Raw genomic sequence first — 13760 nt, 5'->3', positions numbered from 1 at the left:
ACTGAGAATTTCAAGTGGAGTGTACTGAAGTAGACTCAGTTTCTTCACATCATTTCTGTATTCAAGTTTTTAAATTCTTTCATAAACCTACTGGGTATTTTTTTAACTAAATTAACATGGCTCGAATGAACCGCCCAGCTCCTGTGGAAGTCACTTATAAGAACATGAGATTTCTTAATCCAACCAATGTGACCTTAAACAAATTTATAGAGGAACTTAAGAAGCATGGATTTACCACAATAGCAAGAATATGTGAAGCAACTTGTGGAGAAAGAAAGCATCCATGTTCTCAATTGGCCTTTTGATGATGGCGCACCACCATCTAACCAGACTGTTGATGATTGGTTAAGTCTCCTGAAAATTAACTTCCATGAAGACCCTGTTTGTTGTATTGCCGTTCATTGTGTTGCAGGCCTTGGGAGAGGTCCAGTGCTTGTCGCCCTAGCATTAATTGAAGGTGGAATGAAACATGAAGATGCAGTACAGTTGCTAAGACAAAAGCAGCGTGGAGCTTTCAACAGCAAGCAACTTTTGTATTTGGAGGAGTATCGTCCTAAAATGCGGCTGTGCTTCAAAAACTCCAATGGTCATAGGAACAACTGTTGCTTTCAATAAAACTGGGGTGCCTGACGCCATTGCTCGGAAGTGGAACCTAGACAGGACGGAATTTGTTGTACATGTTAGCCAGCACGTTGGCTTCGTGAAGTCTGATGAAGCTTCCATAGGAGTGTCGAAAAGCAGTTTTACCAGGCCACAAGCCTGGCAGAATTGCAACTTCTATGTCTGGGTTATGATCAACCTCCTTGGACACTCAGCAAAGGATTCTTGCTGTTCAGCATTTAAAATGTGCTTATTATCGTTTGTACCAATTGACCTTTCCTGAAATCATGCAGTACTGAGTCATGTCTTTAAATCTGTTTCCATGCCAGAATCTTACCAATATGTAAGAAATTTAGAAAGACTAGGTGCCAAAATACCCAGCACAATACTTGTATATTTTTAGTATCACATAGAACTAAAATCCCAGGAACTAAGAAAACTCTGGACCTTATGTGGTTTATTCCTTCCATCATTTCAAACATAGAAAGTAGGGCCTATAATGTTATTTGCTCACAATATGCTTACGTCTTCCACATTCATACCAGTATACATCAGATTTGCTCATTTTGGTTTTTTTTAATTAACCAAGTCTTACAGTGATTATTTAATGTCTTTCTATAAATCTCATTTTGTGCTGTAATAGAAGACCTCCATTTTGAAAATCTACATTGTAAAAGAAGCACATGTCTTTAATGTCTCCAGACAAAAAAGCCTTACAGTTAATTTTAATGTTTGCACTTTGGGGTACAACCTACAGGGAGGGCCTGAAAAAAGAATGGGAGGGGGCTATTAAATATTTTTAGTAAAATGTTGTCTTTGTCTTGTGCAGAACATGTAGAATATGTGCTTTAATTTAGTAAATATTTTTTAAAAGGTGGAAATACTTTGTTATTGTAGCTAAAACAATTCTTAATCATAAAATTTCTGAAATTCTTGTAATTTTCTTTCAAACTTATCTGAAGTTGTTTACCATTTTATTTTTGTTTGAAGTGTGATTCCCAACCTCTCTTGAAAAAAAAAAAAAGGGGCTTCTGCTAATGAATTGAGCAGACATTTAATATTTTATATGCTTTTTGAGCTGTGTAACTTAATATTTGGATATTTGACAATTTGTTTTATTATGTAATTGATAAAATGGTGATGTGTATTAACATTAGCTCAACCATATATTTATACTGTCCGCGAACATGTGGTTATAGTTCTGTGGGAGAAATAATTTGTCAGTGGTCACCAGCATGTAAAAATCTAGTGTGAGAGCTTAAACATTAAATAAATGATGAAACGCAAAAAAAAAAAAAGAAATTGGTAGAGTACTCCTAAAACTTCACATTCAGGGTCCTACTATGGAATGCTTTTCTACTCATAGCTATTCAATCTTTCCTAACAATATTGTCCTCTACCAACAAGAGTGCTGGTGATGCAGCATTTCTTAAAATGCTCCATAATTATCTATGTGATTTTCTTTCCAGTAAGACACCCACCTCACAATTCCTTCTGCCTTCAGTTGTATTGTTGGGTGTGAAATTAAAACACAATTAAAACAATGCACATACTCATTTAAGTGATGACAAAATGAAGAGTCTTGACCAAGTATGTGCATGTAAAAACAATAACTACATCATGACTGCTACCTGGACAACAGTGATTATAGGACACCATCAAATGAAGATCTATATGAATCTCTGACATATTAAAATGGGGGCGGGATGTACTTCAGAATCTATGAAATATGGTAATACGAAAGTTCAGCAAGGTTACATGATCAATACAGAAACAGTATCTAAAAGAAAATCCTATTCACAATAACAAAAATTATACAAAATTTTTTTCTAGCAAAAAATCTAACAAAAGTTGTGCAAGAGCTTTATGAAAAGCAGTAGACTATGCCCAGATTCAGACCCCAGCTCCACTACTTAGCATACATCTATATGTATCTATATATTATTCTGTAAATTTGATGCAAATACAATAAAAATCCAACAGTTTTTCATAGAAACCAACAAACTGACCCAAAAATAAACAAAGGAAGGAAAATAGCTTTAAAACTCTGAAGAAAAAGAACACTTATTAAGATTTAACTATAAAGCCATCATTGTTAAATCAGTGGTATAGGTATATAGTCAAACAGACCCATGAAATCAGAAGAAAGTAGAAACAGATGTATATATGTGAGAATACGATAAACTTCACAAGTTGCATTACAAATTAGTGAGGAGAAAGGCTGAACTACTTGGCAAATTCATATTAAAAAGATAAAATCAGATCCCTATATCACACAATAGAGAAAAAAATTCCAGATGAATTAATGACCTAAATATGAAAAAGCACAGTATCATTATGACCTTGGGGCAGGGAAAGAATTTCTTGCAGATACAAGAAAACATAAACCATAAATGAAAAAGAACTGAGGAAACTGACTACTTTCACATTAAAAAGTCCTACACAAAAAAATATTCCATAAACAAAGCTAAAGAATAAGCCACAGACTAGGAAATGGTATTTTCAGTGTATAAAACTACAAGCCATTAGTATTCAGAATATAAAAAGAATAACCATAAACCAATGAGAAAAAGGCAACAATCCAATAAAAAATGGACCAAGGATAGGCACAAGCAAGTCACAGAAAACTCAAATGGCTAATAATACGTGGGAAAAAAGGCTCAACAACACGAGTAATCTAAGAAATGCAAAATGAAAACAGCAATGAGATACCATTTATACCTAAAAGATTGGAAAAAACTGCAAAGTCTAATCTTTTGGCAGTGGTCTGGAGAAACAGAGGCTCATACATAGCTGATGGGCGTGTCGAATGGAACACAATTTGACATTTGGCAATTCCCAGTAAAGCTGACAAATGCACAGACTCTTGAATGTAGCAACTCTACTTCTATAATCCCAAGAGAGAAGAACCCCATATAAGGATGCTCACAACAACATTGTTGTGAGATTGCAGAAAACTGCTAACAACCTAATGGCCCCTCCCTAAGAATAGATAAATAAACCACAGTATATTTATACATTAAAATACAAGTAAAATGAATGAACTAGATCAGTAGTTTTCAAACTTCTTGGACTCAGGACCTCTTTACACTCAAAAATTGAGGACCTCAAAGAGTTTTTGTTTATGTGGGTTCTATCTAGAGATGTTTATATTAGAAATTAAATCTCAGACACCTTAAAAGTATTCATAAAAAATAAACCCACTGTATATAAACATGAACATTTTTTTTTTAAAGATGAGTGTTTTATTTTATTTTATAAATTTATTTATTTATTTATTTATTTATTTATTTTTGGCTGTGTTGGGTCTTTGTTTCTGTGCGAGGGCTTTCTCTAGTTGTGGCAAGCGGGGGCCACTCTTCATCGCGGTGTGCGGGCCTCTCACTGTCACGGCCTCTCTTGTTGCGGAGCACAGGCTTCAGACGCGCAGGCTCAGTAGTTGTGGCTCACGGGCTTAGTTGCTCCGTGGCATGTGGGATCTTCCCAGACCAGGGCTCGAACCCGTGTCCCCTGCATTGGCAGGCAGATTCTCAACCACTGCGCCACCAGGGAAGCCCTAAACATGAACATTTTTAAATAACTATTTTTCAAAACAAAAAATTGTGAAAGGAGTAGCACTGTTTTACATTTCTGCAAATCTCTTCAAGGACAGGCTTAATAGAGGACAGCTGGATTCCCATAACTGCGTCTGTGTTCAATCTATCATGACATCACGTTTCGTGGAGGCTCTGTACAGTACTTGTGCAGTGTACAAAAGAATGAGGCTGGAAGAATCTCAGGGATCCCTGGGAATTCCTGGAGCACACTCTTGAGAACCGCTAAACTAGATCTACATACAACATAAATAAATCTCAAAAACACATTGCTAAGTGAAAAAATATATATATAAAATGATAAACACAGTATGATACCATTTATGTAAAGTTAAAACACATAAAGCAGTACTTGACATTGTTTGTGGTACATACATATTAGGACAGTGGTTATTTCTGGCAAAGAAAAGACAGGAATGGGATAGGGAGGCACTCTTCAATCTGTGAGGTTTTCTTTCTTTAAACACACAAAAAGTTATGAAGCAAATATGTAATAAAATATTAAGATCTGTTAAATCTAGGCGATACCTGCCTTTCAGTAATTCTGAAATATTTCATAATTTTAAAATTTTAAATATTTTTTCAATCCTAATGGCTGTATTCTTCAAGGCCACGTAGCTTCCTTAAAATGTTACCTCCCTTCGAGTAAAATATAGTTACAAGATTCCTGGATTTTATAAAAATTTCTTTGGAAAACTAATTTGACAGGACTAAGTATACACTGGCCATACTAACCCCAAGCTTAAGTGCTGCGGGCGGGGGCTACTCAGCTTATGTGGCATATGCCTTACTGCGCACACCCCTTGCTCAAAGGATACAGTGACTAGACAGATGCTTGAATAGTTGAAAACGATTCAACTACACAAAATTCTCTGCACCCCAAAACTGAGAGAATTGCTTTTAGGTAACTGTCATTACCATGTACCAGGTAATGCTCTGGGACAAGGATAAATGAGAACCTGTCTCTACATCCAGAGTTTAGAAAAGATAACAAAAATATAAATACAGATCTAAAATATAAAAGGTTAAATGCTAAATTAAAACATACCTACATTGCTATATGACACAGAAGAATGAGCCTGGAAAAATGATGGTGCCATAAACAGAAAGAAAGCTAGAAGCAGGAGTTGTTTTAGGGGCTCTGCGTTTAAAAAAAAGTTTTTTTCCCAATAAATAGTACTGGGCATCTACTATGTTCCAGATAAATTTGGTTTCAGCCATGTTGAGACAGTAAGACACCTGAAAGGAGGTGGTCAGTAGGCAATGCTAGAGAAACTAGAGGATGGGCATGGTAAAGGGCACCAAAACCACGCAAGAAGATTCAAGAGAACAGGGTAGACAACTGACCTTGAGGAAAATCCCATAACAGAAGGCAGAGAAGGTATAGAGTTTCTGAAACAAAGAACACTTTTATATAACACACCTGCTGACATGCTGTAGAAGTTTCCCAATTTGGGAAACAGTGGATCTAGGAATAGTGGAATGCAAAGAAATGAAAATGCTGGTGAAAGGAGAACTAAGACAGCTGAGGTTTTTGTAAGATGAGCAAACCTAGGAATGTTTATAAGGAGAGGGAAAGGCATCAGCAGAGTTAGAGGGCAATGATGCAAGTGGCAGAATCACACTGACAGAGCTCCATCCTTTGGGACCAGTGGATCCCACAGGCAGAGCATCTGGGCCTGAAGGAGGCCAATTCTTGCCACAAGTGAAGAACAGGAGGACAGCCTAGGGAGAGACAAAGGAAGAATATGAAGTGGAAGGAAGAAAATTCAATTGCTTAGATCAGATGGCTGTCTATCTTTCTGGCTTAAGTAAAAGATTAGGTAATCTCTGCTGAGGCTGAGGGGTTTCAAGGACAGGTTGAGGAGTTTAAGAGTAAAAAAGAAAAACTCTGGAACTGCCAGTGTGCATAAACACAAATAGTACAAACAAGGTCATAAGTGGCAATACAAGTCCAGGTAGGTTGAGAGACAAAGCATTTACAAAAAGCAATGTGGAAAAAAGTTTTTCTTCAATGCATTGTGAGCATGCTTTTAAAAAAGGAAACTTGCATCTATCTGAAAGATACACAAATTAAAAACCAACACCTCATTTATCCAAGATAGTTGTTGTTCCACCAGTTTTCCAGACCACCCTTTCAGGCAAAAAGCACTTTAACTGTTTCCGACAGAAATCCTTCCAAACCTTACACGCCTGTCTTCTTAACTATATGACTGAAGTCCAACTCTTAATCTTAATCATCCACTCTTGCTGTACTGGAACATGTACTGCTGCTGCACTGCGTGTGCAGCAATATGATTCTCTTTTAGAATTCTATGTCTTTCCCAGCTGTCAAGATATAAAGCAACTGGTTCTTTCAAGTTTATGTTTACCTTTACCATCTCAACAACCACAGACTGCTTTAGCAACTTGCTTCTAGTCAGCCTCCTAGAACGCACTGTGTCTCAAACTTTTCTAAACCATAGCCCTCTAAGATAAACATGAGAATATTCAGTTCCTTCCCTTCCTCTCATGGAGCAATCACTGTTCTGACCTGTCGCAGTTTAGGAAAAATGGAAAAACTGAAACAACTTTCTGGTGAATACTTATGCTACCTATAAATTTACGTATCAAAATTCTAGGAAACACATTCCCAAAATGTGCATCGAGAATAGTTCAAATATTAATCAAAACATGAGAAGGCTTAGCTTAGCAAACAGCCTTAGTTATTACCCTCTTAATCAAAAAGGTGGCTCCTCTTACCAGATGGAAGAACAGGGATTCCAAAAAGACCACCTGAAGGCTGCTGCCTTTTTAATCATCGCTCTTCTACTTTTCAAAACTGTGACTTGTTTAAAAATTACCATGGGGATACTTACAGGTTCATTCCTCAGTTTCGTAAAGTAACCCACAGCACTGGTCCTGTAATTTTCAACCACGGTAAATGAAAAGCTAGAAACCCCTCCCCATTTGTTTACTACAGAGATTATAATAACTCTTGAGCAAAAAGTTACTTGGAGTGAGAAATTAGGACAGAAAAAAGGAGCAGCTGCCTACCACAGATGAATTGTTGAAAAAGTAGCAAAATTATCTGAACTTCTGAACATTCTTGATAATCATTCCTGCAGTGAAACACTGGTTGTTACTCTATTTCTCAACTTTGAAACTTCCTAGGCCAATGGAAGGGGTAAGTGACTATAAAGCCGGGCTCAGGTGCGTCATCACTCTACTACTTGAGGGCTCCCTGGCCTCCCCCATTGAGTATAAGCCCCTCCACCTGGAAAGCAAGCTCCATCGACCTTATTTAGCCATCACTCCCCTACCTACACCGTCTACTCCAGCCAAATTACACATACTTGCTGTTTTCTGAAGAAGCTTCACCCTTGAAATGCCCTTTCCCCACCCCCATCTCAGTCTAACAAAGTCCTACCCATCCTTCAGTAACCTTCTAGAAATGTCACCTAACCTCGTTTTCCTCTGAAACCCCAATAATTGGCTGTACCTTCCCGGCAGCACTTCACTGCATTTCACCTCATCTCATCTGCCTCTGAACAACGAACTTCTTGGAGCCACCGTCTGCATTAAAAGAACCTTTTGAATCTTTCAGAGCACCTAGCACCGAGTTCACAGTAGTGTAGTATGCAATCAAAACTACTTTAAGGAGTGGAATTCCACCTTAGAATTTTTCAAATCAAACAGAGAAACTAAATACCATACCAGGTACAGGAACAATAAATACTGCATCACATTACGTTGTCCTTCAATAAGAAAATAAAACCTTCTGCCCTTCTCTTACTCCTGAAAAAAAGTAAATACTACCAACAGATCGCTAATAGCTTAAATGCACCTTTTCTAGAAAGTTGTTTCCAAATTAATGAAATTCAAACGACTCCGTAAAATTTTTATTTCTCCGTTTCCGTGCTGTGCAATTTGCACTTTTCCCCTTACTACATGAAAGACTGAGAACTTCTTTCCTATCAATTTTTTTAAAAAATTTTATTCCTTTCTTTCTTTCTTTACTCGATAAGGCAGTGACTGTTAGAAAACAACCGCATCTAAGGCACTCTAATTCACGTGTGACTTCACTGGGGTAAAAATAAAATGTCTTGGGGTCCCACTTGCCGTGGTGAGTCCACATGCCTGGGCGGACCCTCAAGTGACCTGTACAAGGGCGGGGGAAAGGCGCGGGGCCGGGGACGCTGAGGAACGAGATGGCCCCAGCGCCTGGGCGCCGACGAAGACCGCCTGCGGCAGCTCGGCTAAAATGCAGCGGAAGCAGCAGCTAGTCACGGGGGCTGCGGTAGGCAGGGCAGGAAGGTGGCGCTGCCGCCGAGCGCCTAGAGCCCGAGCGCACATCATGGCGGCGAGGGCAATGGCCGCTGTGGGGAGCGAGCACGCCCCCTCCGCGCGCACACGCTGCCGTGCCGGGCCTCCGGGACCCGTCACCGGAGCCGCCGCCACCGCCACCGCCGCCGCCCGCTCTCCGACCCCCCCTTACGGGCTGTAGCGGAATTTTCTCTTCAGACGCCGCCTTCAAGATGGCGGCTCCCCCTCCCAGCAACCTCCTCAATCGTCCCCTGCAGCAGGCGCCGAGCCGCCGCCATCTTGTCCCCCATCCCTCCCCCCCCTCACCGATATTTACATAGCGAAAATCGGCCCGGCCGGCCTGCGGCCTTCACCTCACGCCTGCAGCCTTCGCCTCCTTGCCAGGCCTCGCCCCCGCGCAGTGCCCCGGGCCGGACGCGGCACCGACCCGGGGCCCATCGGCCGCGTCCCGGGCCACCGGCCGACCCTCCCCCAACCCCCGCCCGTTTGCGGAGCGCAGCTTCGCCGCCGCTCGGGGCAGCCGGGCTCCTCCCCGGGCCTAACTGCGGCCTCCTTGGGGCCTGCTCGGCGCCGCGCGCCACACTGCCCGGCCTAGCGCGGAAGGGCGCCACGCGGGCCGCCGACCAGGCCGGGACCAGGCCCCTGCGCGCGTGCTAGGCCCCGCGGCCGCGGCGGCGCCCGGAACTCACCGGACGGGCGTGCGGGCGGTCGGCGACGGTGGCGGGTGCTGCAGGCCGGCCTTTCTCTGGAGCACTGGGCCGGGCTCCGGCTGGTGGGGCGGGCGGAGGGAGGGAGGAGGGGCCGAGCTCGGAGCTGACAAAAAGCGGCCCAGCTCCCCGGCACGGGCCCGCCGTCAGCACGTCACGTCACCGCCCGGGAGAGAGACCCAGGAAAATGCGGAAGGGTACATAGGCCCCCTCCTTCGCCCGGTGTGTCTCCCTGGTGTCCCGGTTGGCGCGCTCACGCCCTGCGACCGGGGAGCCCAGTGGCCTCGCTGCGGCGGGGTCTCCGGCGGCCGAAGTCTCCGTGACAGCGCCCCCCTTCTTTCCACCTCCTCCGCGCTCCCGCCCGCCGCCGCCGCTACACACGCGCCGCTGCCGCCGCCTCGGCCGTAAAGTCCGCGCGGGGCCGTGGTCCGCCGACCCCACGGAGAGGCAGGCGGCCCGCACCCGGCCCGGCCGCCCCCCACCATCTCCTGTGGGCCGCGGCCGCCCCCCGGGCCCTCCCCGGAGACCTACCGCCTCTCCGCGCCGGTCCTGGCCGAAGCGCCTGCTCGAGTTGTTTGCAGGCCCTCAGACCCCCGCCCGCAGTAAATGTGTTTTCTTCATCCCCATGGCTGGAGAAGAAGATAAATTTAGCAACCCCCGCCGTCCCCTGCCTTCGCTTTAAAAAAAAAAAAATCTTTGAAATAAAATGAAAATAGGCTTGCCAGTCTAAATGGGTGCGTGGGCAAAAGGAGGGGGAGAAGGGTTATCCTAGAGCACCTACCAAACCGTTTAATTTTTTTTCTAAATAAGCGTTCAATCAGAGAGTCTAATTGATTTTATTAGTTTACGGCGGAAAAAATAAGGGTTACGTTTTGAAACTGGTTTCGCACATTGCAATGAACATGAATTTTTAATGTATATTTTCTCTCTATCCGTGTTTCAAAGTTGGGGAGTCTATGAAATATGTCTTGTGTGATTGTTTCATAAATAATGAATTTTTCACATTCTTTTAAAAATACAGAGGGAGGAGCAGAATTGGGATTTGGGTGTTTTTTTACAAACTACTTAAGTCTTTCAAAGTTTAAAAAGAATTAGGAGAGAAAGAAAAATATGTATTTGAGTAAATAAAACATTTATCAACTCCAAAAATGTGTATTTTGCATTTTCGTTACTGAAATTTTTATACTCTTTCCATACTGAACTTGGAACCCAAATTATGTTTAAAACTTACTAGTTAAACGCTAAATGATGTAGCTTTTACATTAATCCGAATCTGATATGCTTTATTTCTTCGTTCAATTCACTAAATGTTAGACAAAGATTTTTTTGATTTTTTTTTAAAATTCTTTGGCCGCACTGTGCGGCATGTGGGATCTTAGTTCCCCGATCAGGGATCAAACCCACACCCCCTGCACTGGAAGCTCGGAGTCTTAACCACTGGACCGCCAGGGAAGTCCACTAAGTATACTTCTAAACAGTAAATAAAACAAAAGTTATAAGGCAAATAGCATATTGGTGTGAAATCTCTTCAAATACAGAGGCCTTGTATTTTAGTTTCCTGTCATAACTTTTTAAAACTACCAGAATGCAAGTTGTCCTTTCCCTCAGACCTCTTACAATTATAAAATTGCTTTCAAAAAGGAATAGCAAAGGTACAGTAAGATAATCTGTGAGGGACTTCCCTGGTGGCGCAGTGGTTAAGAATCCGCCTGCCAATGCAGGGGACACGGGTTCGAGCCCTGGTCCAGGAAGATCCCACATGCCTCGGAGCAACTAAGCCCGTGGGCCACAACTACTGAGCCTGCGCTCTAAAGCCCGCGTGCCACAACTACTGAAGCCCACGCGCCTAGAGCCCGTGCTCCACAACAAGAGAAGCCACCGCAATGAGAAGCCCGCGCACCGCAACGAAGAGTAGCCCCCGCTCGCCGCAACTAAAGAATGCCCATGCGCAGCAACGAAGACCCAATGCAGCCAAAAATAAATAAATAAATAAAATTTAAAATGTAGTAAAAAAGAAGTAATCTCTGAGAATGTACTTGATGGTAAATTTCCTCTCAAGGCTTTAACCTTGATTTTTTTCAAGCAATTAAATGATAACTGACATGTCTTCATCATTTATAGAAAATTCCACTGGGCTGTGATATAGACTATTCACAGAAAGGTAAATAAAACTAATGTTTTTTTCAAGTAAAAAAAAAGTGAGAAATAGCTTGTATACCTACACTAATGTGATTTCAAAATATTGATAACCAGCGTTTAAGTACTTTCCAAGGGCCTCCTTTGAATGCTATGTCATGTCAAGAACGGGGTCTCATCAACCATGTAACTGTAAGCAACATGAACACAACCTAATGTCAGCATTCTTGTTAGTTCTTCCATAATTACCATCAAATACTTCTAAGTCCACTAGCACTTAAGAAAAAAGTGTCAAGGAACATAAACGAAAAAGATGTTTGCTCAATTTACAAAACCAGAAGTAGTTTAGGTATCGATACTTTTAAAGAGCCTCTTGCCATTACTTTTCATCCATAAAGAGACTTAACTTTGACGGGAAAAAAGGAAAGGATAGCCTAGTTCTACTAATTATATTAAATAAACCATTACTGGAGTCCAACAAAGATTATTCTATAGATGACTGTACAGATGAGGTCAGCTATACTTTTTTTTTGCGTTTTTAAAAAAGGGAAAATAATTTGTACTTCAAATCCATTTATGGAAGGCTGTAAAAAACAGTATGATAAAAATCATTTTACTGGAATTACATTCAATATAAAATTCTCGTGTGATAAAAGTGAAGGCTCAAAGGAAGTGTGAACAGCAGAGATCAGGAATTGTTCGATGTAATAAAACACAATATAGGTTGTGAAAATATTCACAGTAGGACCTTGAAGACACCTAAAATCACTGAAAGCATTTGGTAATCAAGCACTAAGTGGTTAAGCACCTGACACCTTGCACTTAAAGGACCTACTGCAGCCTCTCTTGAATTGATACTTTTCTTCCTTGTTTTAGTATTAGGGACCTAGAAAATTCTGGGCACAGGGAGTAAAAAGATGTGGTGCTTGCCCTTGGGGAACTCAGAATAAGGAGGCTGTGTATGGCTGAATACAAGCATTCTTAAGTGCTTTCATTTTCTCACCTAAATAAACACACAATAAAGTGAAATTTTATTTAGGGAGATTGAGAGCAGAACATTTCAAAGGCATATGCTGTGAATACAAAATAGATGGTTTCAAAGCAGTCAAAGGGATTTTGGTTATGTGCTAAAATTTATTTGTTCCTTCAGAGCTGTTAATGTATATTAGATAGTTAAAAGCAACTACTCAAGGTTTTGACAGTGTTTTAATAACTTAACTAAAAATCCCTGACATGTTTATAGGTCCTTGAGCCAGGAATAATACAAGACCTTTCAATCATCTTTCCAGAAAAAGATTATTCAGAAAAGAAGCTGTTAAAAAAAGAATAAAAGAAGCTGTTGCTTTTCATTCCTCATCACTGACTGATGGAAATCCAAATAAGAAACAATAAATTATTAGCTTATGAGAAATACAGACCTTCTTGAATAAAGTTGTGGTAATTCATTACATTATATCCCAAAGGTTAAAAAAAAATTTACTTTCCCCTAGAGAGACCATAGTTTTATTGAACTAAGCATGCCCTATAAAAATTTACCATTTATCTGGTACTTGATACTTATACTTATCTTAACATGAGCAAGTTGCATCATGTTGGAATTCAGCTGACTATAATTAATGCCAAGTAAGAATTTTTACTCTGAGTCTTTAAACCACACACACTCCCCAAGGGAAATAATTTTAAAATAAACAATGACTGACAATTAGGTGGTTTTTGAACAGTACTTTTCACACGAATCATCAGTTGAATAAGACATTGTTTAATTCCTGAAAATCACCAATAGCTGAATTCTACCTCATGGATTATAAATCACAGGACACAGCAAACAAATTAGCTCCACTAAAGAGGTGAAAATCAATATATGAGGTCTAGAATAACCAGTAATAATGAGCACCCCAGGCACCCAGATTGGGACCTCTATATACAATTTTCCACTAAAGGAATCAGGGTTCCTGTGATTCCTGGGCTGGAGCAGAAAAGTACAAGATGAACCAGGAATATCTCCTCATAACAGAAAGAAAGAAAGGAAAGAAAAAGTGTCAAAAGGTCTCAGGAGCCAGTTTAAAGAGGCTCCAGTTGGCTAAAGATGAAAAAAATTTGAATGTTAAAAGAATAATTGCTATGGATCAAAACACATTAAGTATGCTCCTGAGTTTATAATGAGGCTTTTAAAAATGATCAACTAGGGACTTCCCTGGTGGCACAGTGGATGAGACTCCGCGCTCCCAGTGCAGGGGGCCCAGGTTTGATCCCTGGTTGGGGAACTAGATCCCGCATGCAGGCTGCAACTAAAGATCCCTCATGCGGCAACAAAGATCCCACGTGCCACAACTAAGACCTGGAGCAGCCTAAATAAATAAATATTTTAAAACTATAATAAAAATTTAAAAATAAGTAAATAAAAATGATCAACTAGTGG

At 41.1% G+C, this 13760-nt stretch overlaps 1 protein-coding gene and 1 pseudogene across 5 annotated transcripts in view; one reads left to right on the top strand and one right to left on the bottom strand.

Annotated features, from left to right (window-relative positions):
- Nucleotides 1-13760, bottom strand: part of ZFX (zinc finger protein X-linked) — a 69162-nt gene extending 55402 nt beyond the window's left edge. The window contains exon 1 of one of the 4 annotated variants that reach the window (XM_082375595.1): nucleotides 9188-13760. The gene's annotated coding sequence lies outside the window, so the exon portion shown is untranslated. Of the gene's footprint in view, nucleotides 1-8814; nucleotides 9168-9187 lie in introns of those variants that run through there. The other 3 variants (XM_082375591.1, XM_082375590.1, XM_082375592.1) reach the window with 3 other exon arrangements.
- On the top strand, nucleotides 117-2861 carry LOC309619922 (protein tyrosine phosphatase type IVA 1 pseudogene; annotated as a pseudogene). Its single transcript has one exon. The product of its transcript is annotated as a protein tyrosine phosphatase type IVA 1 pseudogene (transcript).

This window comes from Balaenoptera borealis, assembly GCF_965194805.1.
Source record: "Balaenoptera borealis genome assembly, chromosome: X".
NCBI lineage: Eukaryota > Metazoa > Chordata > Mammalia > Artiodactyla > Balaenopteridae > Balaenoptera > Balaenoptera borealis.
The sequence above is the reverse complement of the archived record's forward strand: the minus strand, read 5'-3'. Positions and strand labels throughout refer to the sequence as shown.